Source organism: Canis aureus, chromosome X (genome assembly GCF_053574225.1).
Source record: "Canis aureus isolate CA01 chromosome X, VMU_Caureus_v.1.0, whole genome shotgun sequence".
Lineage (NCBI taxonomy): Eukaryota > Metazoa > Chordata > Mammalia > Carnivora > Canidae > Canis > Canis aureus.
This window is the reverse complement of record NC_135649.1, coordinates 43,847,169-43,872,892: the sequence shown is the minus strand read 5'-3', so window position 1 is coordinate 43,872,892 and position 25,724 is coordinate 43,847,169. Positions and strand designations below refer to the sequence as shown.

The following is a 25,724-nucleotide window of genomic DNA, read 5'->3' as shown; positions in this document are numbered from 1 at the left end:
ATTTTAAAAAGAAAGAAAATAGACAAAATATAGATCAAAACAGAAGCTGAGAGAATTCACCTCCACCAAACCTGCACAATGAAAAATAATAAAGGAAGCTCTTCAGGCAGAAAATAATAATATATGGAAATTTAGATCTAAATAAAGGAAAGTAAAGCACCAGAAATAGTAAATGAATGGGCAAAATAAAATATATTTTCCCTAGTTTAATCTCTGTTAAATGAAAAATAATAACGTAAACTTTGTGGTTTATACAGAAGTAAAATGTATGACAACAAGAGCATAAAAACAAGAAAGGATATGGAGGTATACCATTACAAAGTTCTTACACTATATGCAGGAAGTGGCATAACATCACTTGGATGGAGACTACAATAAATTAAAATTATATATTATAAATCCTGTAGCAACCACTAAAAAAAGCATAGCTAATAAGTCATGAGGTAAATGGAATTATTTTTTTAAATAGTCATTTACAAGAGAAGGCAGGAGAAGAGAAAAAGGGATATAAAGAACAAATGAGTCAAATAGAAAAAAATAACAAAATAACAAATTTAAGCCCTATCCTATTGTTAATTACATTAAAGTAAATAGTATGAACACTCCAATAAAAAAAGCAGAGATTATCATATTGGATGAAAAAGTAAGACTCAGCTATATACCACCTAAGAGAGACCCACTTTAGGGGTGTCTGGGTGGTTCAGTTAGTTAAGCATCTGCCTTCAGCTTAGGTTTTGATCCTGCGGTCCTGGGATACAGCCCCAAGTTGGGCTCCCTGCTCAGCAAGAAGCCTGGTTCTCCCTCTCCCTCTGCTCCTCTCACACCCCTCTCCCGCTCATTTTCTCCCCCTGCCCCCCTCTTTTTCTCTCTCTCAAATAATAAATAAAATCTTTAAAAAATAATAAAAGAAACTCACTTTAAATTTAAAGACACAATATAAAAAGATGGAAAATATGCAGTATGTAAAAAAAAAAAGCTGGAGCAGCTATACTTACATCATCAAAGTAGATTTAAGAGCAGGGAATAAAGAAGAAAATTGCATTCTTTACAGTTGTTTAAGAAAACATGCCAACCCTAAACGTGTAGGCACCTCACAGTAAAGCTTCAAAGTGCATGAAAACTGATACATTGAGAGAAGAAACAGACAAATTCATGACTTCAGCATCCTTTCTCAGCAATTGATAGGAAAAACTAGACAGTAAATCAGTAAGAATATAGAATACGTTAACAGTATCAACCAACGTGACCTAATTGATATCTATAAAACATTCTACCTAACAATGGCAGAATACATATTCTTTTCAGTATACATAGAATATTTACCAAGATAAACCAGTGTGTCCATAAAACACGTCTCAATAAGTTTAAAAGAATCTGATGGAGAAAAGGAAACTTAAATAGATGGAAGGAAATTCTGTATGTCATCAATTCCAGGATATCCGTTTTTGCATATTTTAACATATCTACAATTGGGATGCGTGTTCCAAAATGAATTATACGTCATGATTTCATTGGTAAATTTTTTTTTCCTTAGTGGCACATGAAATAATGGTGTGTTTTACAATTTACAGCATTTGTTATTTCGTTTTATTTTTAAAGATATTTTTAAAAGATTTTATTTATTTATTCACGAGACAGAGAGAGAGAGAGAGAGGCGGAGACACAGGCAGAGGGAGAATCAGGCTCCATGCAGGGAACCTGACGTGGGACTCGATCCTGGGATTCCAGGATCACGCCCTGGGCGGAAGGCAGGTGCTAAATCGCTGTGCCACTGGGGCTGCCCTATTTACCACTTATTTTAATCAAAATCTGAGAATATCTATACTTTGAGTCCTATTAAGAGAGTAGTATTTCTTAATCTTAATTCTACTCCTTCATACCTGGCAAGCAGGACACATTCCTTGTCATTGGTTCTGGTGTAGCAATAAGTCTCCCTTAGAAAGTTAAGGGACACTGAAGGTTTTATTTTTAAGAAACTCCACCTAATGTGGGGCTTGAACTCACAACTCCAAGATCGAGTCGCATGCTCTCCTAACTGAGCCAGCCAGGTGCCCCTACAGGATTTTAGATTCAATAAAATATGAGAATAAAATTAAAAACAAATTAATGAAATAAAAAACAAAGAGAATAGTGGAATCTAAAGTTGGTTCTTTTGAAAGATTTACACAATAGAGAATCCTCTGGCAATACTGACCAAGAATAAAAAAGAAGACTACAAATAAACAGTTGTAGAAAAGAAAGAGCATAAAACTTATAACCATTTTAAAACTACAAGAGAGTATTATAATTTAATTTGTACACATTTCAAAAACATCCAAAGCCAAATCACTTACTGTTCTTAGATACATATATAGGAATCTACTCTGGAATGGGAAGTTATGTAGCTAATTAATATTAGTTGTCTCTAGGGAAGGAAGGAAGAGAATAGGACCAGGAAGAGTAAAAAAAAAAAAAGATCTAAACCTTATCTTCAGTGTTCTATGTTTCATTCTTTTATTCATATTTTATATGAAGCATCCTAATATGAGCAAACCAAATGCAAATAACTAATGAGACAATGGGAAAAATTTGAACAAAATTTTGATATTTTAAAATTATTATTAATAATGTGTTACATCATGCTTATTTTCTTTTTTTCTGCTTATTTTCTTGTTTTAATTAGTCCTTATCTTTTAAATATACACACTGAATTCTTTATAAGTGAAATGATATCTCAAAGATTGGCTTTAAAATAGAGCAGTAGAGTTAAGAGTAACATAGTATATACATGAAAGAAGATTGGCCAAGTGGTGATAAATGTTAAAACTGGGTGATAGATACATGGCAGTGCATTGACTCTCCTATTTACTTTTGATGTTTTAAAAATTCCATGATAAAAAATTTTAAAACATGAAAATATTTGAAGCAAAGATGATGAAATATAAGTCTGAAAATGTGTGATTCTAGGGGTTGGATATACTGGTATTTACTGTGGTATTCTATGTATTTTTCCAATTTTTCTATCTAAAGAAAGTAAAAGGTAAGTTTAAAACACTATAGTGTACAGATAATACCTGAACTAATTCTTACAAGTTGAATAGAGTTTTGTCAAATTAACCAAGTATCTATAAGCCTACAACAGTTTTAGCACAGGTACAGAGATAGATATTTCATGGAAATCTCAAGGAACCACCAACTGTTGATGTATTACTAGAGTATAAAGTGTAAGGCAAAGACCTAGGACATGCCCTCTTTGTCTTTTTCACTCTTAGTACACAGTAGTTTCCTTATTCCCAGTCCCTAGCTGTGGTCACACAGAACATACTAGTTTTCATTTTGTGCCTGCTTGTGCAGAGCTCAAATGTAAAAAATTTGTATGTCCTGAGGAGTACTAAATCATACACCATGAATGTAATTTTGACCGTAACTGCTTTGACTACCATTTTAAATCTAGTTCTTAAAAAAGCATGAACTAGTTTTTATTCATTAATTCTGAATAGAATATGGTTTTTAATATAAGTGAATTTGAGGTTTTTAGTTCCAGTAATAGAAATGGAATAAGATCTATTGGTATATATTGTAATAGTTTAAAAAAAAAGACAACTAGACAGTGAAAGTTGATACTGTATTGATTTAACAGGAATCCTGTGTACAATTTAAAATATTTTAAAATGTCACTGTGAATTTCCTATTGTCTTTTTGTAATCCTTTAACAAAGAATTTCCCCTAAGCATGTAGCTACTAATAGTATTGATAGTCTTAAGAACTAATTTAGAAGATTGACATTTTAAGCAAGTTAAAGTGCTTAGGAAACTTGTAGAATAAGATTGAGGAAACAGCTAGCACAAATGAGAGATCAGATTTTAATGATCAACTGCTGTAATGATCTTCATTTTGGTATTATTCTAGATCATTGCTGCTCCTATGGTCTGAGGACCAGTATGTAGTTGGCATCACTAGGCATCTTGTTAAAAATGTAGGATTTCAGAGCCTCTTTCGATCTATTGAATCATAGTCTGCTTTTTAACAAGATCGTCAAGTGATTTTTATGCACGTTAAAGTTTGAGAAGAGAGTATCAAAGTACAAATTACCTAATATTTAGAATTCTCAGTGTCTCACAATCCTAGATCAAGTATGTTAGGTACTAAATATCGTAATCTTCATTGTTTTTAACAGCCAATGATTTTTTTAATAGTGTCCATGATACTTATTAGATCCTTTAATTCTAAATTTTTAATGATTTTCATTTATTTTTACAATAAAATGTAACATTTTATATTTTTCTTGTTAACTATAAATGGAGTCAGCTACAGATGCCTACAATTTTAATGAAAAGGGTACCACCCTTTTATACAATGCAGAACAAATCTGCATGTGTATATTCTTTTAAAAACTCTGAAGGTTTACTTAGTGGAGTGGATCTGAATTTTTGCTTCAAATAATTTGTAACAGTTGATTTTCTGGGATGCAAAGCTATGTTAACAGTAAAATTATTTTATAGTACCTTTGATACTGTTTCAAGTGAGGATTATACATTTGAAAATTTTTATAGCAATTATTAATATTGGATAATGCTAATCCCTTTACTCTCTTCCCATTCATCTTTCCATACTGAGTTGAAGTCATGTTTGTAGGTTGTTTTCTTATGAAAATCTTAGATGTAGCCATTTGGTCACAGATCTCATACATATCCAGAATAATACCCTTTACCACAAGAAGAATTCTGCCCCAGAATGGGTCCTTACACCCCATACTTCGAAGGATCTGAACAGAAATTGTAGTTCTATTCCACAGTTTACCCAACCTCTTACTCTTCAAATACCCAACTACTGGGATATTCTAGTGAAGCTGGGCCCCAGCATTTGCCTTTGGAATGAAGTAGGGAGAGAAACAAAGTAGAATTTTCAAGAGGATCCAGGACAGTTGAGCACCCTGGAATCCCTTGTACACCACCATGGAACTTTTTAAGGCAGCTCTGTAGACTTGAGGGGTAGAAATCCTCAGTCCTTAAATGATGACAATTTGTTTTGAAAAAGCAATATTTCATGGCCATTTTCAATTATGAATCAATTGCTTAGCAAACATTACTTACATAAAAACAAGTTGAATTAAAGGGAAATATATTTTTTAAACCAAAATAGATAAAAACGATCTCAGTTTTAAGGGATTATGCCTATTTTGGAAGAAAAAATTAAAATGTTAAAACTTTTACATTTAAATTATAAGAGAAAAAATGTACTCTGAAACATAATTTTAAACAAATATTTAAAATAAGGCTGTTTAACATTTGAGTCCATAGGCACAATAAATTTACACTTTATTAAAGGGAAGCACATCAAGGAATCTATGGTACATAATGTGACTGAAAAAATGTTTTTAAAAAATCCATTTAAAAGAAGGATAATAATTTGATGGGTATATAAATTAGGCATTGTAGATAGAAATTAATGTAAAATAGTATCAACCCAACCTTTGGGTGAAAAGTAAAAACTCACTATTTCTTTAATTAGCATGAATTTATACTTTTAGATTAGTTGCTTAGTAAAATTATACTCAGTGCTTTGACTTATTCACATTTATGTTTAATTTTGTTAAATTCTTTATCAGAACATAAATATGTTGTCTTCTGTACTTTGTAACTTGTGCATATCTAAAGAGACTAGCAGTGAACATTTTGGAAGATGTTTTTGTGTGTTTTTTTTATAGTAGAGTTCTAGAGTATTTGTGTCTTGATATGAAGTTTCTATTAGTAAACTCAAGATCTTATTTTGCATACCTTTGCTTCCTCTAATGTGGAGTTTTTTGTGTTCCTCTTATCTTCTAATTATATAGTGATACTAATCTTTTCATAGTAAATATACTTGTTTCTAATTGTATTCCTAGAGTTTACATTCCTGAAGAATAAACTCTGACTTTGCAAAAAAAAAAAAAAAAGTGTAAGGCAGGGAGTAGTATAATGGCTAAAGAAATGTTGAAGATCACTGTTAACAGAGGACCTAGTATGCCATATGAAGAAACTTGAACTTTATTCTCTAGACATTAAGGAAGAGATTTTTTGGAAGACATTAAGCAGTGGTGTGGCATAATTTGATTTGCATTTTAATAGTTTACTCTGATGGCTATGTGGGGGACAGGTTTAAGTAAAACTACTCTAGGGATGCCTGGGTGGCTCAGTGGTTGAGCGTCTGCCTCCAGCTCAGGGGGTGATCCTGGGGTCCTGGGATAGAGTACTGCATCGGGTTCCCCACAGAGAGCCTGCTTCTCCCTTTACCTATGTCTCTGCCTCTCTCTCTGAGTCTCTCATGAATAAATAAATAAGTTCTTAAAAAAAAGAAAACAACTCTAGAGTCAAAGACACCAATAAATGATAAAGGCCAGGAATAGAGCAGTGGTCATAAAAAGAGTAGAAGAGATGAGAGAAAAACTTGAAAATACAATCAGCCATATCTAGGTATTGATTAAAACTGAGTAGGGCAGTAAGAAGAGTCAAGGATGCCTCATTTACCTACTCTTTATCTTAATTTAATGGATTCAGTATTCCAGTTGGGCAGTTGTGTTAGTTTGCCAGAGCTGCCATAAAATGCCACAAACTGGGTGGCTTAAACAAAAGAAATTTGGTTTTATTTCACAGTTCTGAAAGCCACAAGTAGAAGATCAAGATATTAGCAGGTTTGGGTTCTCCTGAGGCCTCACACTATGGCTTTCAGATGACCGGTTTTTTGTGCTGTGTTCTCACCTGGTTGTCTGTGTGTACACATCCCTCGTGTCTCTGTATATCCAAATTTTTTATAAGGATACCAGTCAGATTAGATTTGGGCTGACACTAGTAGCTTCAGTTTAACTTAATCGCCTCTATAAAGGCTCTATTTTCTTTAGAGTTTAATTCTAAGGTACTGGGGGTTAAGGATTCAAAACGTAAATTTGAGGGTAACATAATTCAGCTCATAGCAGCAATGTCATTAAGAGAAGGATTACATTTTTATTATGAAAAATTTCACATATATATAGAAATGAACAAAATAGTATAATGAACCCTCATTTTAAAATACAGGTTTTATTTTCACATATCCCAAGAGGAGGGAAATCACCAGGGTCAGTCAGGAGGCAGAGTGAGTGACAGGAAAACAAGATCATGAGCCATCATTGTGGCTTTTGTGGGAACAAGTGAACAAGGCAGATGAGCAGATTTAAGATTGACTAGTTTTAATAATTTCAGTAAGCTCTGGGGTGTAAGGTCTGACTCTAGTCTGATCCCTGTCCCCTGGGTGATTAGGATAGGGGATTAGTGGCTTAAAGTATGAGACCCTGATAAAGGTGGTTGGGGTGTAGTCTCTGGGTTGGTTGGTTTGCATATGCAAGGTGCAGCTCCGAGGCAAGTTGTTTACGCTAAGAATTGGCTAGACCTGGGAGGGGCAGTCCATCTTGGGTCAGCAAAGCCCCAGATGTCAAAGCATCAGAACACATGGTTAAGACAAAACTACATGATCTCACTTATATAGAGAATCTAAAAAAGTCAGACTCATACAGACAGTGAGTAGAATGGTGGTTTCTAGGGGCGCGGACGTTGGGAAAATGGAGAGATGTTGGTCAAAGAATACAATGTTGTATTTATGGAGGATAAGAAGGTCCAAAGATTTAATAGACAGCATAATAACTGTCATTAATACTATATCGAATACTGGAAATACACTAGGAGTGATTTCAGGTGCCCATCATGTATGTGAGGAGATGATACATTAATTAGCTTAACTGTAATAACCATTAGTATTACTGTGTATATGTATATCAAATCATTATGTTACAAAATTTGAGTATATGTTTTATTTAAATATAAAATTAAATATTAAAGATGGAAACAAAGAAAATTTATGAACTATCTGAGGATGGAGAGAAAATATTAAGATATATATCTGACAAAGGACTGGTATGTAAGACATAATGAACTGCTAATGTGCAAAATTAAAAATGCAAACTAACCCAACTAAACATAGACAAAAGATGATTCTAACAGACACTTAAAAAACAGATTTATGAGTACCCAGAAAGGATATGAAAATGCATTCAACATCATTAGTCATCAGGAAAATTCAAATTAGTACCACAATAAGGTACACCTACACACCCACCAGAATGGCTAACATTCAAAATCTGATAATTGCAAATGTTGGTGAGGATGTGGAACAACTAGAAGTCTTACATACCATTAGTGTGAATTTAAAATGATACAACCACATTGGACAAAGTTCTAGCTGGCAGTTATAAAGCAAAATGTACACCTATATTTGGACACAGATATTTTACTTCAAGAGAGATTAAAAACCCTCTATTCACAAAATGCTTATAAAGAATGTTATTAGTAGATTTACTTATAATAGCCCAAACTGGAAAAAAGCCTGATTGTTCATCAATGGGAGAATGAATAAACACACTGTGATATATTCATGAGGTAGAATACTATTCAATAAAAAGGAACTAACTACTGACACACATAACAGAGCAGAAGAAACTCTGAAATATTATGAAGAGTTAAAGAAATATTACACAAAAGAATACATACTGTATGAATTGATTTATATTAAGATCCAGAACAAGAAAAAGTAATCTGTGGTAGAAAAATCAAAAAAGTAGTTGCCTTAGTATAGAAGTTGAAGTGATATATCAGATTGACTGGGAAGGGACACAAAGAAAATTTTGGGTGATGGCAATGCTCTATATCTTGAGGGATTTTGATTACCTAAGTATATATATTTGTCAAGTGCACATTATTAAGATTTGTGCATTTCATTGTAAATGTTATATGAAAATATTTTAAACAAATATTAAACTGGATAATGATATGTATGCTGAGCCACCTATCAAAAAGGAAACAGAAGTCTGCAATTTATTTGAAAAGAATACAAATAAAAAAATACAAATAAAAATAAATAATTAATTTTTTTTAAAAAAAGACTACAAATAAGATGGATTAATGGATGAATAGAGATGGACATAGCCCGTGCATTAAAATGGGAGAATTTAAATAGTGGATAAATAGTGTTCTTGTAAAATTATTCTAATTTTGTTTTATATTTGAAATTTTTCATAACTCGATGGGGAAAAAACAGTATGAAAAAAATATAGTATGAAAAAAAATCACTTGGGTAGTACACCCATGTTATCCATCGCCCAGTTCCTGATAGTTATCAAGTATTGGCCAATTGTGTTTCATCTACACTTATGCTCACTCACCCTATTATTTGGACATATATTATATCACTTCATCTGTAAAAATTTCAGTATATCTCTAAAAGATAAAGACTATTTTAATATGACAATATCATTATCATAACTTTAAAAATCAGCAAAATTTCTTAATATCATCAAATATCCACCTTCCATTCCAATTTCCATTGTCTCATAAATGTCATTAAAAACTTTTTTTCATTTATTTGAATTGGGATCCAAATAAGGTCCTCCTATTATAAGTGACTGATAAATCTCTTACAGATCCTTTTTAAAAATTTTTGTTTAAATTTTAGTTAACATAGAGTGCAATATAGCTTTCAGGAGTAGAACTAAGTAATTCATCACTTATACAACACCCATTGCTCATCACAAGTGCCCTCTTTAATACCCATCTAGCCCATCCCCTACCCACCTCCCTCCATTAACCCTCAGTTTGTTCTCTGTCATTAAGAGTCGTTTGTTTCCCTCTCCCTTTTTCCCCCCTTCCCATATGTTCATCTGTTTTGTTTCTTAAATTCCACATATGAATGAGATCATATGGCATTTGTCTTTAACTTATTTCACTTAGCATAATACATTCTACCTCTATCCATGTCATTGAAAATGGCAATATTTCATTCTTTTTGGTGGCTGAGTAATATTCCATCATATATATGTACCACATCTTCTACATATTTGTTCTTTATGTCCACTTAGCATGTTTTCAAGGTTCAGGCATGTTGTGCATATCAGAACTTCATTCCAAAAAGGAGTAAAATATGGTCGAATAATATTCACACATACATATATATGCCAATATAAATGTGTGTATATATATTATACATGCCACATTTTGTTAATCAATTTGTCTTTTGGTGGACACTTGTTTCTACCTTTTAACTGTTGTGAATAGTGCTGCTATGAACACTGGCGAACAGGTATTTGTTTAGGTCCCTGTTTTTTATTCTTTTGAGTATGTACCTAGAAGTAGAATTACTGGGTCATAGGATAATTCTTTGTTAAATTTTGAGAAACTGCCAAACTATTTTCTGTAGCAGTTGCAGCATTTTACATTCTCATGAGGAATGTATGAGGGTTCTAAGTTCTCTAAGTCCTTGCCAAAACTTCTTTTTTTCTTTTTTTGTTTTATACCCATTCTGGTCAGTGAGAAGTGCTATATCATTGTCATTTTGATTTGTATTTCCCTAATGACTAATAATGTTGAACATCTTTTCAAGGGCTTTTTAGGCATTTATATGTCTTCATTAAAGAGACATTCATTGACTTCCTTTGCTTGTTTTTTAATTCAGTTGTTTGTCTTTTTGTTGTTGGATTTGGGGAGTTATTCTGCATATTAAATCCCTATCAGATATATGATTTGCAAATGTTGTCTTCCATTTTATAGGTTTCCTTTTCATTTCCCTGGTAATGTCCTTTGATGCACAAATAGGGTGGGGTTTTTTGCACATATCAATGTTTACTTATGACAATTAAACAATAAAATAGTGACAGAATAAAAATTCCTAAACTTCTGTAATAAGAGACATTTGAATCCATTATCCACATTGGCACCAAAGCAATCTTTTCAAAACACTATAACCAGTTCATATTTCTTGCTTAAAACATTTCACGAGGGGACGCCTGGGTGGCTCAGTGGTTGGGCGTCTGCCTTCAGTTCAGGGTGTGATCCCAGTGTCCCGGAATCGAGTCCCGCCTCGGGCTCCCTGCATGGAGCCTGCTTCTCCCTCTGCCTGTGTCTCTGCCTCTGTGTGTGTGTGTGTGTGTGTGTGTGTCTCTCATGAATAAATAAATAAAATCTTAAAAAAAACACATTTCACGAGCTTCCTACAATTTGTAAAATAAAATCCAGCTCATCAGCAAGGTAAAATACATCCTTCTTGGTTTACTCTTACTTATTTTAATGAAGTAATTTTGTCAGGTTTTCTTTCTTTACATACTTTATCAATGCTTCATTAAATATTTCTTTCAACCTCATGATTTTAATGTCATATCTAATATTCCATTATCAAATCTAAGATCACGAAGATTTACTCCTGTTTACTTCTGTGTGTTTTATGGTTTTAGCTTGTATATTCAGGTTGTTGGTCCTAAATATAAGAATATAACCTAAATATGTTGTTTTGAGTTAATTTCCTATATAGTGTGAAACAGAGATCCAGCTTTATTCTTTGGTATGTGGAAATTTAGTTGTCTCTATCCTACTTGTTGAAAAGAGTATTCTTTCTCCATTGAATTGACTTGGTACCCTCATTGAAAATCAAATGAACACAGATGTATGTGTTTCTTCCTGTGCTCTCTCATTTCTTTTCCATTGTTCTACAAGTATGTCCCTCTGCCAACCAAGATCACGGTATTTTGATTATTGTAGCTTTGTATTAAGTTTTAAAATTGGGATGTGGGATCCCTGGGTGGCGCAGCGGTTTGGTGCCTGCCTTTGGCCCAGGGCGCGATCCTGGAGACCCGGGATCAAGTCCCACATCAGGCTCCCGGTGCATGGATCCTGCTTCTCCCTCTGCCTATGTCTCTGCCTCTCTCTCTCTCTCTGTGTGTGACTATCATAAATAAAAATTTAATAAATAAATAAATAAATAAATAAATAAAATAAAATTGGGATGTGTGAGTCCTTCAACTTTGTTTTTTTTTTTTTATTATTCCAGATTGTTTTAGCATTCAGGACTCCTTGTAATTCCATATGAATTTAAGGATCAGTTTTTACCATTTCTACAAATTAGGCTTTTGAAATTTTGATAGTGATTGTGTTGAATATGTAGATCACTTCAAACAGTATCGATATCTTAATAATATTAAGGTTTCCAGGCCATGAACATGTGATATCGTTCTTTTCATTTAGGTATTCTTTACTTTATTTCAGCAATATTTTATAGTTTTTAGTACACAAGTCTTTTACCTTATTGCTCAAACTTATTCCTAGATATTTTATTCTTTTAGTAGCAATTGGAATTGCTTTCTTAATTTCCTATTCAGATTGTTTATTGTTGGTTTATAGAAAATCACCTGACTAATGAGTGTTGATCTTGTAACCTGCAAATACAGTGATTTGGTTTATTAGGTCTAGTTGCTTTCCTGCAGATTCTTGAAGATTTTGTATACATGGGATTATGTCATATGCATACAGAGGTCATTTTCTTTCTTTTTAATATGGATTCATTTTATTTCTTTTCTTATCGAATTTCTTTGAATAGAACTTCTAGTAAAATGATGAATAGCAGTGGTGAAAATGGACATCCCCGTCTTGTTTCTGTACTTAGGAGGAAAGCTTTCAGTACTTTGTCATTGAGTATTGGTGTTCAATTTGCCAACATACAGAATAACACCCAGTGCTCATTGAGTATTATGTTAGCTGTGTAGTTTTTATAAAAGCCTATTATCATATTGAGGAAATTCCCCTGCACTGCTAGTTTTCTCGATTGTTTTTTTTTATAATGAACAGGTGTTGAATTTTGTCAGATGCCTTTTTTAAAAGTTTTTATTTAAATAATAGTTAACATACATTGTAATATTAGTTTCAGTTGTACAATACAGTGATTTAGCACTTCCACACAACACCTGATTCTCATCACAAGTGCACTCCTTAATACCTGTCTTATTTCACCCATCCCCTCCACCTCCCCTCTAATAGCCATTAGTTTGTTCTCCATAGTTAAGAGTCTCTCTCAAGGTTTGCCTCTCACTCTTTTTTCCCCTTTGCTACTTTGTTTTGTTTCTTAAATTCCACATATGAGTGAAACCATATTGTATTTATATTTCTCTAACTTATTTCTTTTAGGCTAATACTCTCTAGCTCCATGTCATTGCAAATAGCAAGATTTCATTCTTTTTAATGGTTGAGTAATACTCCATTGATATATAGATACACACACACCTTCCTTATGCATTCATCAGTCGATGGACACTTGGGCTGTTGCCATAATTTGGATATTGTAGATAATGCTGCTATAAATATCAGGGTACATGTAACCCTTTGAATTAGTATTTGTGTATTCTTTGGGTAAATACCTAGTAGTGCAATTGCTGGATCATAGGGTAGTTCTATTTTTAACTTTTTAAAATAAATTTATTTTTTATTGGTGTTCATTTTGTCAACATATAGAATAACACCCAGTGCTCATCCCGTCAAGTGCCCACCTCAGTGCCCATCACCCATTCACCCCCACCCCCCACCCACCTCCCCTTCCACCACCCCTAGTTTGTTTCCCAGAGTTAGGAGTCTTGCATGTTCTGTGTCCCTTTCTGATATTTCCCACTTATTTTTAACTTTTGAGGAACCTCCACACTGTTTTCCACAGTAGCTGTACCAGTTTGCATTCCCACCAACAGTATAACAGGGTTCCCCTTTCTCCACATCATCATCAACATCTGTTGTTTCTTCTGTAATTGATTTTAACTGTTTCTACAGGTAAGAGGTGATATCTCATTGTGGTTTAAATTTCATTTTAAAAAAAGATTTATTTATTTATTCATGAGAGACACAGAGAGAGGCAGAGACAGGCAGAGAGAGAAGTAGGCTCCCATGAAGCAGGGAGCCCAATGTGAGAGTAGATCCCATGACCCCAGGATCACACCCTGAGCTAAAGGCAGACATTCACCCACTGAGCCACCCAGGAATCCCATGGTTTTAATTTCTAATTCCCTGATGATGAGTAATTCTGAGCATCTTTTCATGTCTGTTGGCTGTCTCTGTGTCTTCTTTGAAAAATGTTTATTTGTGTCTTTGCCCAATTTTTAATTGGATTAATCTTTTTGGGGTATTGAGTCGTATGAGTTCTTTATATATTTTGGATACTAACCCTTTATCAGATATGTCATTTACAAATATCTTCTCCCATTCCATAGGTTGCCTTTTGTTGGTTGTTTCCTTCATGGCGCAGAAGCTTTTTATTTTGATGAAGTCCCAATAGTTTATTTTTTCTTTTATTTCCCTTGCCTGTACAGTTGAGGTCAAAGAGGTTGCTACGTGTGTTCTCCTCTAGGATTCTTATGGTTTCAGATCTCATATTTAGGTCTTTAATCCATTTGGATTTATTTTTGTGTATGGTGTGAGAAAATAGTCCCGTTTCATTCTTTTGCACGTTCCTGTTCACTTTTCCCATTAGCATTTGTTAAAGAGACTGTCTTTTTCCAATTGGATATTCTTTCCTGATTTGTCAAAGATTAATTGACCATATAGTTGTGGGTTCATGCCTGGGTTTTCTATCCTGCTCTATTGATCTATGTGTCTATTTTTGTGTCCATACCATACTGTTTTGATCACTACAGCTTTGTAATATAAATTGAGGCCTGGAATTGTGATGCCTTCAGCTTTGCTCTTCTTTTTCAAGGTTGCTTTGGCAGTTCAGAATATTTGTGATTCCGTACAAATCTTAGGATTATTTTTTCTAGTTCTGTGAAAAATGAGGGTGGTATTTTGATAGGGATTGCATTAAATCTGTAGATTACTTGGATAGTATAGACATTTTAAATATATTTCGTCTTCTAATCCATGATCATGGAATGTCTTTCAATTTCTTTTTTCCTCTTTGGTTTATTTCATCAGTGTTTTATAGTTTTCAGAGTAGGTCTTTCACTTCTTTGGTTAGGTTTATTCCTATGTATCTTACTGTTTTGGTGCAATTACAAATGGAATTAATTCCTGATTTCTCTTTCTGCTGCTTCATTATTGGTGTATACAAATGCAACAAATTTCTGTATGTTGATTTTTTATCCTGCTAATTTACTTTACACATTTACTGAATGTGTTTATCAGTTCTTGTAGTTTTTTGGTGGAATCTTTCTGGATTTCCATATAGAGTATCATGTCATCTGAAAATAGTGAAAGTTTACTTCTTCCTTGCCAAATTGGATGCCTTTTATTTCTTTTTATTGTCTGATTGATGTGGCTAGGACATCCAACAGTATGTTAAATAACAGTGGTGAGAGTAGACCTGCCTCATGCCTGGCCATAGAAGAAAAGCTCTGAGTTTTTACCATTGAAGATGATAGTTAGCTGTGAGTTTTTCATATATGGCCTGTATGATGTTAACATATGTTCCCTGTAAACCTACTTTGTGTTTTTAATATGCATGGTTGTTATACTTTGTCATATGCCGTTTTTCATATATTGAAAGGACTATACGGTTCTTCTCCTTTCTCTTATTAATGTGGTGTATCACTTTGAGTGATTTGTAAATAATGAGCCACCCTTGCAACCCAGAAATAAATCCCACTTGATCATGGAAATGATTTTTTAATGCACTGTTAGATTCAGTTTTCTAGTGTTTATTGAGAAGTTTTGCATCATGTTCATGAAGGATATTGACCTGTATCTCTCTTTTTTAGTGGGATCTTTATCTGGTTTCAGTATCAGGGTAATGTTGGCCTCATAGAATGAGTTTGGAAGTTTTCCTTCCTTTTCTATTTTTTTGGAATAGTTTGAGAAGAATAGGTATTAATTCTTCTTTGAATGTTTGGTAGAATTCACCTATGAACCCATCTGGTCCTAGACTTTTGTTTCTTGAGAGATTTTTTTTTAATTTTCATTTATTTATGATAGTCACAGAGAGAGAGAGAGAGAGAGAGAGAGGCAGAGACATAGGCAGAGGGAGAAGCAGGCTCCATGCACCGGGAGCCCGACGTGGGATTCGATCCCGGGTCTCCAGGATCGTGCCCTGGGCCAAAGGCAGGCGCTAAACCACTGCGCCACCCAGGGATCCCTCTTGAGAGATTTTTGATTATTGATTCAACTTTGCTGGTTATTGGTCTGTTCAGCTATTTCCTCCTGTTTTCATACTGATAGTTTATTTTTTAAAGATTTTATTTATTTATTTATTTATTTATTTATTTATTTATTCATGAGACACACACACACACACAGAGGCAGAGACACAGGCAGAGGGAGAAGAAGGCTCCTTGCAGGGAGCCCAATGTGGGACTTGATCCCAGGACCAGAATCACCCCTGAGCCAAAGGCAGACGCTCAACCGCTAAGCCACCCAGGCATCTCTGTATTGGTAGTTTATATGTTTGCATGAATGTATCCATTTCTTCCAGGTTGTGCAATTTGTTACAGTTTTTCATAGTATTCTCCTGTAATTATTTGTATTTTTGTGGTGTTATTTTTCCTTTCTCATTTGTGATTTTATTTGGGTCCTTTCTGTACTCTTTCTGATAAGTCTGGCTAGAGGTTTATCAGTTTTATTAATTTTTTCAATAAACCAACTCCTGGTTTCATTGATCTGTTCTACTGGGGTTTGTTTGTTTGTGTATCATTTATTTCTGCTCTAATCTTTATTATGTCCTTCCTTCTCCTGGCTTTAGGCTTAATTTGTTCTTTTTCTAGCTCCTTTAGGTGTAAGCTTAGGTTGTTGATTTGAGATTTTCCTTGCTTTTTGAAGTAGGCCTGTATTGCTATATAGTTCTCTCTTTGGATAGATTTTGCTATATTCCAGAGGCTTTGGACCATTGTGTTTTCATTTTCACTTGTTTTCCTGTATTTTTTTATTTCTTTTGTGATTTCCTGGTTGACTCATTCATTGTTTAGTATATGTTATTTAACCTCCATGTATTTGTGGTCTTTCCAAAATTTTATTGTGGAAATTCATAATGTTCATAATGTTGTGATCAAAAGCTTCATAATGTGATCAATAGAGGTACATGGTGGGGTGCCTGGGTGGCTCAGTGGTTGAGCGTCTGCCTTTGGCTCAAGGTGTGGTCCTGCAGTCCCAGGATCGAGCCCACATCAAGCTCCCCTTGAGGAACCTGCTTCTCCCTCTGCCTGTGTCTCTGCCTCTCTGTGTGTGTGTCTCTCATGAATAAATAGATAAAATCTTTTTAAAAAAAAGAAATACATGGTATGATTTCAATCTTTTTGTATTTGTTGAGGCCTGATTTGTGGTCTAATATGTGATTTATTATGGAGAATGTCACATGTACACTTGAACAGAATGTGTATTCTGTTGTTTTAGGCTGGAATGTTCTGAATATATCTGTTAAGTCCAGTGTGTCATTCAAAGCCATTGTTTCCTTCTTGATTTTCTGTTTAGATAATTTGTTCACTGATGTAAGTGGGGTAATTAAAGTCTCCTTCTATTATCATATTATTATCAGTTCCTTTATTATTAATTGTTTCATATAGATGGGTGATCCCATGATGGGTGCATGTTTACAATTGTTATGTCTTCTTGTTGTATTATCCCCTTTATTATGTACACTGCCCTTCTTCATTTCTTTTTACAATCTTTGGTTTAAAATCTAGTTTTTCTGAGATAAGTATGGCTACTCTATCTTTTGACATCCATTTGCATGATAAATGTTTCTTCATACCTTCACTTTCAATCTGCAAGTGTCTTTAGGTCTAAAATGAATCTCTTGTAGGCAGCATATAGGTGGGTTTTATTTTTTTATACATTCTGACACCCTATGTCTTTTGATTAGAGCACTTGGTGCATTTATATTCAGAACAACTTTTGACAATTACGTATTAAATGTCATCTTATTACTTGTTTTGTCATTGTTCCTGGAAATATCCTCTGTTCCTTTCTTGTATGTCACTTTTGATCTTTCCCTTCCACTCAGAGTCCCCTTTAATATTCTTTCAGCACTCATTTAGTGGTCCCAAACTCCTTTAGGTTTTGTTTGCCTGGGAAACTCTTTATTTCTCCTTCTATTCTGAAAGATAGCCTTACTGAATAGAGTAGTCTTGGCTGCAGATTTTTCCCATTCAGTACTTTGAATATATTATGCCAATCCCTTCTTGTTTGCCAAGTTTCAATTGAGAAATCTCCAGCTAACCTTATGGGTTTTCCCTTGTAAGTTAAGGACTTTTTTTTATCTTGTTGCTTTTAAGATTTTTTTTCTGTATCACTATAATTTGCCAACTTAAGTATAATATGTCTTTTTTAAAAGATTTTATTTATCTATTCATGAGAGACAGAGACAGAGAGAGAGAGAGGCAGAGACATATGCAGATGCAGAAGGAGGCTCCACACAATAAGCCCAATGCACGACTCAATCCTGGACAGTAGGATCACCCCCTGAGCCGAAGGCAGACACTCAACCACTGAGCCACCCAGGCATCCCAAGTATAATATGTCTTTGTGTTGGCCTGCTTTTGTTGATTTTGATGGGTTTTCTTGTGCCTCCTGGATCTAGATGTCTGTTTCTTTCCCCAGATTAGGGAAGTTTTCAGGTATTACTTCTTTAAATAAATTTTCTTTCCCCTTTTCTCTCTCTTCTTCTGGGACTCCTATAATACAAATGTTAGTACATTTGACTGAGTCGCTGAGTCAGCGACTCTTCTCTCTTTTATTAAGCTTCATTATTTTCCATTACTTTGTCTTCAAGGTCACTAATTCATTCCTCTGCTTCTTCCAGCCTAATGCTCATTGCATCAAGCCTGTTTTCAATCTCATTTATTACATTCATCTCAGGTTGATTCTTTTTAAACTCTTTTTTTTCCCTGTGGTAAGAGTATCACTGATGTCTTTTATTCTCTTCTCAAGCTCAGTGGGTGTTCTTATGATTGTTGTGTTAACTTTTCTATTAGGCATGTTACTTATATCTGTTTCACTTAGATCTCTGGCCATGGCCTTATCTTGTTCCATCATTTGGGGTAGATTACTCCATTTTGGCGTTTTATCTAAGTCTCTGCCTTCTCTGTGCTTTAGAAAAGCCAGTCATGTCTCCTGCTCTCTCTTTAATGTGGCCTCTTCTCTCCCTTTAGTTGTGGAGTTTGTTCTATCAGTTTTCAGGTCTATTTCTGGGGTATTTAGGATGATTTTATGGTTGTCTAGATGTGTTCACGGGACAAGATGTGCCTAGGGTCCTCCTACTCAGCTGCCATCTTCTTCTAACTTTCTGGATTATTTGTCTTGCCAGAACTTACCAGAAGCCTTCCTGGTTTCTGATAATTTAAGCCATCCTAGGACAGAATGTCTGTTCAGCTAGGAAATGTGCTCCTCCACATTTGCCTTCTGACACAAGCTCTCAGATGCCTTGTTTGGCATCAAATAAGATGATTATAATCATCTTATATTTCCTTCATTCTATTCATATAATAAGTACTTCCTTCATTCTATTGATGTGATGTATTATATTAACTGATCTTTTTTGTTGAACTACCCCTCCATTTCTTGGCTAGATTGCACCTGGCCATAGTGTATAACCTTTAAAGAAGTTATTGGAATTGGTTTGCTAGTATTTTGTTGAGTATTTATGCATCTATATTAATAAGAGATGTTAGTGTTTTCTTTTCTAGTGATGTGTTTATCTGACCTTGGTATTTTTGGCCTCATAAAATGTGTTAGGAAGTGTTCTCTCATCTATTTTTTGGAAGATTTTGGAGATGGATTGGCATTAATTCTTTATTGTTTGATAGAACTCACCACTGAAGCCATCTGATGTTGGACTTCACATGTTTGGAGGATTTTTCAGTGCTCATTCAATCTCTTGTTATAGGTCTGTGGAGATTTTCTGTTTTCTTCTTGAGTGAGTTTAGGTGATTTATTTCTAGGAATTTCTCTATTTCATCTAGGTTATCTAATTTGTTGGCATATGAATGTTCATAGTATTCTATTATAATACTTTCTATTTCTGTAATGAATCCCACTTTCATTACTGATGTTAATTATTTGTGTTTTCTCTCTTTTTGGGGGGAGTCAGTCTGGGTAAAGATGATCAATTCTGTTGATCTTTCAAAGGATGAACTTTTGGTTTCATAGATTCTATTATTTTTCTATTCTCCATTTAGTTTATGTCTATGTCTGCTTTAAGCATCATTTCCTTCTCTTGAGTTTAGTTTTCTATATTTCTCATTCCTCAAAGTATAATATTAGGTAGTTGAATTGAGGTCTTTTTTAATACTACTCTTTCAGCTATAAATTTCCCTCTGATAGCTATTTTCACTGTAGTCCATAAGTTTTATGTTGTATTTTTGTTTTCACTCATCTCAAGATATTTTATAATTTCTCTTGTGATTTCTTCTTGACCTGGATTTAAAGAAATCCACATTTGATGCAGGTTTGCCATGTAGCTTCTGCCCATCTTCAGGTCAGAGGTTAGAGCCATAATGGTAGGTAACCCAGACTGTATACACATACATAAACATGTGCAGACATATATACACACACAGAAAAGTATATTGTTTAATTTCCACATATTTATGAATTCCTCAGTTTTCCTTCAATTATTAACTTCCATTTTCATCCCATTGTGGTCACAGAACATACTTTGTGTCGGCAAGGATATGGAGAAAAGGATCTTATGTGCTGTTGGTGGGAATGTAAATTATACATTGATATAGCCATTTAAAAACCAGTATACAGATCCTTTAGAGTACTGAAAATAGATCAGCCTACCATATGCTCTCTCTATATAGATATAGATATAGATATAGATTAGATATAGATATAGTTATATCTGACTGAATATACATGTATATATATGACTGATATACATATATGACAGATAGATAGATGATAGATAGATAGATAGATAGATAGATAGATAGAGACATAGATATATCTCCAAAGGGAATAAAAACAGTATCATGGATATCTGTATTCCTATGTCTATTGCAGCATTATCACAGTAGTCAATATGGTAGCAACTTTCTTGTCCATCAACTGATGAATGGGAAAAAAATTGATCTATTTGTCCGTCTGTGTATATATAATGGAATAGCATTCAGCCATAAAATAGAAGGAAATTTTGTTATCCTGACAATGCAGATAAACCTGGAGGACATTGTGCTAAGTGAAATAATCCACACATAGAAACACAAAGATTGTATGATCTTATTTGTATGTAGAATCTAAAAAAATAGTACTCAGAAAACCTGAGAGATTAGAGGGTGCCAGGAGCTGAGGATCGTGTGAAACAGAGAGAAGTTGGTCATTGCATACAAACTTGCAGTTATAAGATGAATAACTTCTAGGGAATCTAATGTACAACGCATAATGGTTATAGTTAATAGTACTATATTTAATACTTTAAATTTGCTAAGAGTAGACTTTACGTGTAACTGCAAAAAAGGTAACTATGAGGAAATAAATATTAATTAGCTTAATTGTGGTAATCATTTCACAGTCTTTCTTTCTCTCTCTCTCTCTATATATATATATAACTATCACATTGTACACTGTAAATATATACAAGTTTTGTCAGTTGTTACTCAATAAACATGAAAAAATAAAAACAAACAAGATACTTTGTATAGTTTCAGTCTTTATAAATTTATTGAGGCATATTTTGTGGCATGATACACAGTTTATCCTGGTGATATTTCATTTGGTTTTGATAAGAATGTGTATTACATTGTTGTTGAATAAAGTGTTCCATATATGTTATAGTTTTATAATGTTCACACCTGTCTTTCCTTATTCCCCTTCTGTTTAGATATTCATCCGTTATTCAAACTGCCGTATTGAATTCACTCACTATTATCATAGAACTGTCTGTTTCTTCTTTTAGTTCTGTAAAAGTGTTTTTCCACATAATTTGGGACTGTGTTTTTAGGTGCAAATTAATTTGTAGTCGTTATATCTTTTTGATAAATAGACTCTTATCAGCATATAACATTCTTCCTTCTCTCTTGTAACAGTTTTTTTTCTTTAATTCTGCTTTGATATTAGTATGGCCCTCCAGCTCCCTTTTGGTTACTATTTGCATAAAGCAGATTTTTTCTATTGTTTTACTTTCAATTTACTTATGTCTTTGAATGTCTTATAGAAAGGATCTATTTTTTAAAAAAAAAAAGCATCTATTTGCCTGTTTTCCCACTTGCCAATCTCTGCCTTTTGTAGAATTTAATCCACTTATATTTAATCTAATTATTGATGCAAAAGGACATATTTCTGCCATTTGTTGTTTTCTGTTTCTCTTATACCTTTGTTGCCCTTTGTTTCCTCTGTTACTGCTTTCTTTTTTGTTCAGTAGATTTTTTTTTTATAATGACTGGTTTGATTTCCTTCACATTTATTTTTGTATATATTTTTAGTTATTATATTTGTGGTTGCCATGGGGGTTAAATTTTACATCATAAATTTATAACAATGTAGTTTAAATTGATACCAACTTAAGTTCAAAAGCGTATAAAAATTGTGCTCCTATACAGCTCTCACATTCCCCCATTTATGTTCTTGTTATTTCAGATTACATCTGTATACATTGTGTGCTCTATAACATGGATTTATAATCATTTTGTATATTGTTTTATAGGTATTTGTTTTTATGTAGAAAATAAAAAGTAGAGATACAGACTAAAAATACAATTATCTTGGTTTTTATATTGGCCCATGTAGTTATTTTTAACAGAAATCTTTATTTCTAAATGAAGCAAGTTACTGCCTAACGACCTTTCATATCAATTTGAAGGACTGCTGTTAACATTTCTTATAGGGTAGATAGATCTAGTGGTAATAAACACCTCCAGCTTCTGTTAATTTTCTAATGTCTTAATTTCTCCCTCATTTTTGAAGGACAGTTTTGCTGGATATAGAATCGTATGCTTACACTTTTTTGTTTTCCTTAGCAATTTAGATATATCATCCACTGCCTTTGTTTTCTTTGGATATAGAATCTTTGGTTGATGGGTTTTTTTCCAATACTTTGAGAGATTCACACAAGAAAGGTTATAACCAAACTGATGAGAAGCAAAAAAAAGAGGCACCATGAAAGTAGCAAGAAAAAAGTGACTCCTCATGAGTAAGGAAGTCTCGTTAAGATTAATGGCAGATTTCTCATCAGAAACCACAAAGCTAAAAGTCAGTGGGATTTCAAATTTAGTTTTTCCTACTTGGAATTTGTTGAGCTTTATGGATGTGTACATTCATAACTTTCATCCGATTTGGGGATATTTTTTGCCATTATTTTTGTTCTTTTTCTCTCATCTCCTTCAGAGACTTGTATAATGTGAATATTGATCTGGTTGATGGTGTCCAACCAGTCCCTTACACTCTACTTTTCATTCTTTTCTTTCATTCTGCTCCTTAAACTAGATAATTTCAATTGAAATACTTTCAGATTTGCTAATTATATCTTCTGCCTGCTCAAATCTTCTTTTGACTCCTCTAGTGAATTTTTCATTTCAGTTATTGAGCTTTTCAGCTCTAGAATTTCTATTAGATTACTTTCTATAATTTCTTTATCTTTGTTGATATTCTCAATTTTTTCATACATTATTTTCCTGGTTTCTTTTAGATCTTTGCTCATGTTTTCCTCTCGCCCTTTGAACATACTTAAGATAGTTGTTTTATTTTTTTAGTTTTTTAAAATATTTTATTTATTCACTCATGAGAGACACACAGAGAGAGGGAGAGAGAGGCAGAGACACAGGCAGAGGGAGGGAGCCCGATGTGGGACTCAATCCCGGGTCTCCAGGATCATGCCCTGGACTGAAGGTGGCACTAAACCGCTGAGCCACCGGGGCTGCCCAAGATAGTTGTTTTAAAGTGTTTGTCTCAAACATCCAAAGTTCAGACTTCTTCAGAGACTGTTTCTATCAATTTATTTTTTTCCTTTGAAAGGACCATACTTTCCTATTTGTATAATTTTGATTTCTTTGCAAAAACTAGAAATAAAAATATTAAAATATGGTAACTGGAAATTCTCCTCCTTGGGATTTGCCAGGGTTTTTAATTTTTTTAATATTTTATTTATTTAAGAGACACAGAGAGAGTGAGCAAGAGAGAGAGCACAAGCAAGGTGAGAGGCAGAAGGAGAAGCAGGCTCCTCACTGAGCAGGGAGCCCAATGTAGGGCTTGATCCCAGGACCCTGAGATCATGACCTGAGCTAAAGGCAGACATTTAACCCAATGAGCCACCCAAGTACCCCAGGGCTTTTAATTTTTTAAGTTGTAGTAGTCCATTTGTCTAGTGACATTTCCCAGAATTTTTTCAGGCTGTTTCTTGTTGCATGTGATCATTGAAATTTCTTTTACTTAGCATGTATTAAGTTATTTTTTTGGCAAGTGTTTCTTTAAATAACAGGAACTGATAACTGAGATACTAGCCCTTCCAATCTTTGCAGACTGGCTCTATATTTAGGCTCTCCTTCAATACTTAGATAGACTTCTTACACCTAGCCTAGGAATCAGCCCAGGGAGAAATGTTACGATCTCAGGTTTTTCTTGCATATGCATCTTACCCTGAGTGTGCACTTGGCTTTCTAAATTTCCAAAGATACAGGAATGCTTTTGAATACATCAATTTCTCAACAGAACTTTTGCCCCTGGCTTTTCCTGTCTGGCCTTAGGGCATTTATGTCTCAACTGTAATCTAATGCCCCAGATGTCTTTGGGTTGTTTGTCTACCTTCTAATGTTTTGCAGCAACGACCAATGCTATTCCAGCCTGCTTGAGTTCCAAATGAGGTGGAACAGAGACAGGAGTCTTGTATCAGTCCTTTAGAAAACTTCCAGAGAGGTTAGAACAGACCTCCACAAAAATTTGTGAATAGTATCTGCTCTGCTCCCTCTAGAACCTAGAACTAGGGTCCCATACTAGGAATGCAGGTTGCCTTCTTCAAAGGCAACCTTGCTGGGGAGAGGGGGGGACAAAGGCAAGTAAAAATGCCGTAAAGTTTTCCTACTTCTTGATTCAGCCTTCACTTTGTTGCTGTAAACTTTGAATTGTTTCTAGATTTCTGACAAGGAGGTCATTTCTGACAGTTTCTGCATATCTTTTAATGTTTCTGGGGGGGTGGGGGATGGAAGCTTTCAGTTGCCTATTCTACCATTTTGGCCAAATCATAAAGTTTTGTTGTTTCTTGATATTGTTGGTGGCTGCTGATAATAAATGCTTAGGTCCATTAATTCATAAGACACTGCAAATTGGTCATGACCTAATTCTATCATTCCTTCTTCATTTAGTAGCTGAAACACCTTTATAAGGAGAAATTTCTTCTGATTTATTATTTGGTTAATAAGATATACAGTTCATTGAGGAAAAGCAGAATAGATGCTTGATTCTTTCTCTTTATCAATTTTTAAAATTGAAATTGGATCCCTAGAATTTTCCAGATCACCAATTACTTGTTTGTTTTAGGTATTTTTCATAATGTTATGAACTCATGGATTTAAGTATATTTGATGTGTTTTTCCATTGTAATTACCAACCTCATTATTGTCACGCTATCTCATCTTTGGCTAGTAGGAAACTTGAAATTTCCTTATGAATCCTTTTGATATAATTCTAATGGTTTGCAATAGCTTTTTGATACCTGGTTTGACAAAGTATATCCATGCTTATTGTGAACATTTTCTGCTACAGACATGGAATCAGCTATTTCTCCACAGAGCTCTGGTATTTAGGCATTATGGGTGTCGATTGATACTGGTCTAGTTATTATTTCTAGGCCTTTGCAGTGGACAGAACTAGAAAATGTACTCAGCTGACTGGTTGGTTGCTTAGTTAAGACAAAATATCTTATGATTTCATTTTTATATTTTCTTTTTTTTTTTTAATTTTTATTTATTTATGATAGTCACACACACAGAGAGAGAGAGAGGCAGAGACACAGGCAGAGGG

At 34.0% G+C, this 25,724-nt stretch overlaps 1 protein-coding gene across 2 annotated transcripts in view; it reads left to right on the top strand.

The window, feature by feature from the left end:
- RADX (RPA1 related single stranded DNA binding protein, X-linked) overlaps positions 1–25,724 on the top strand; it is an 88,614-nt gene that overhangs the window by 36,102 nt on the left and 26,788 nt on the right. The window lies entirely within an intron of this gene.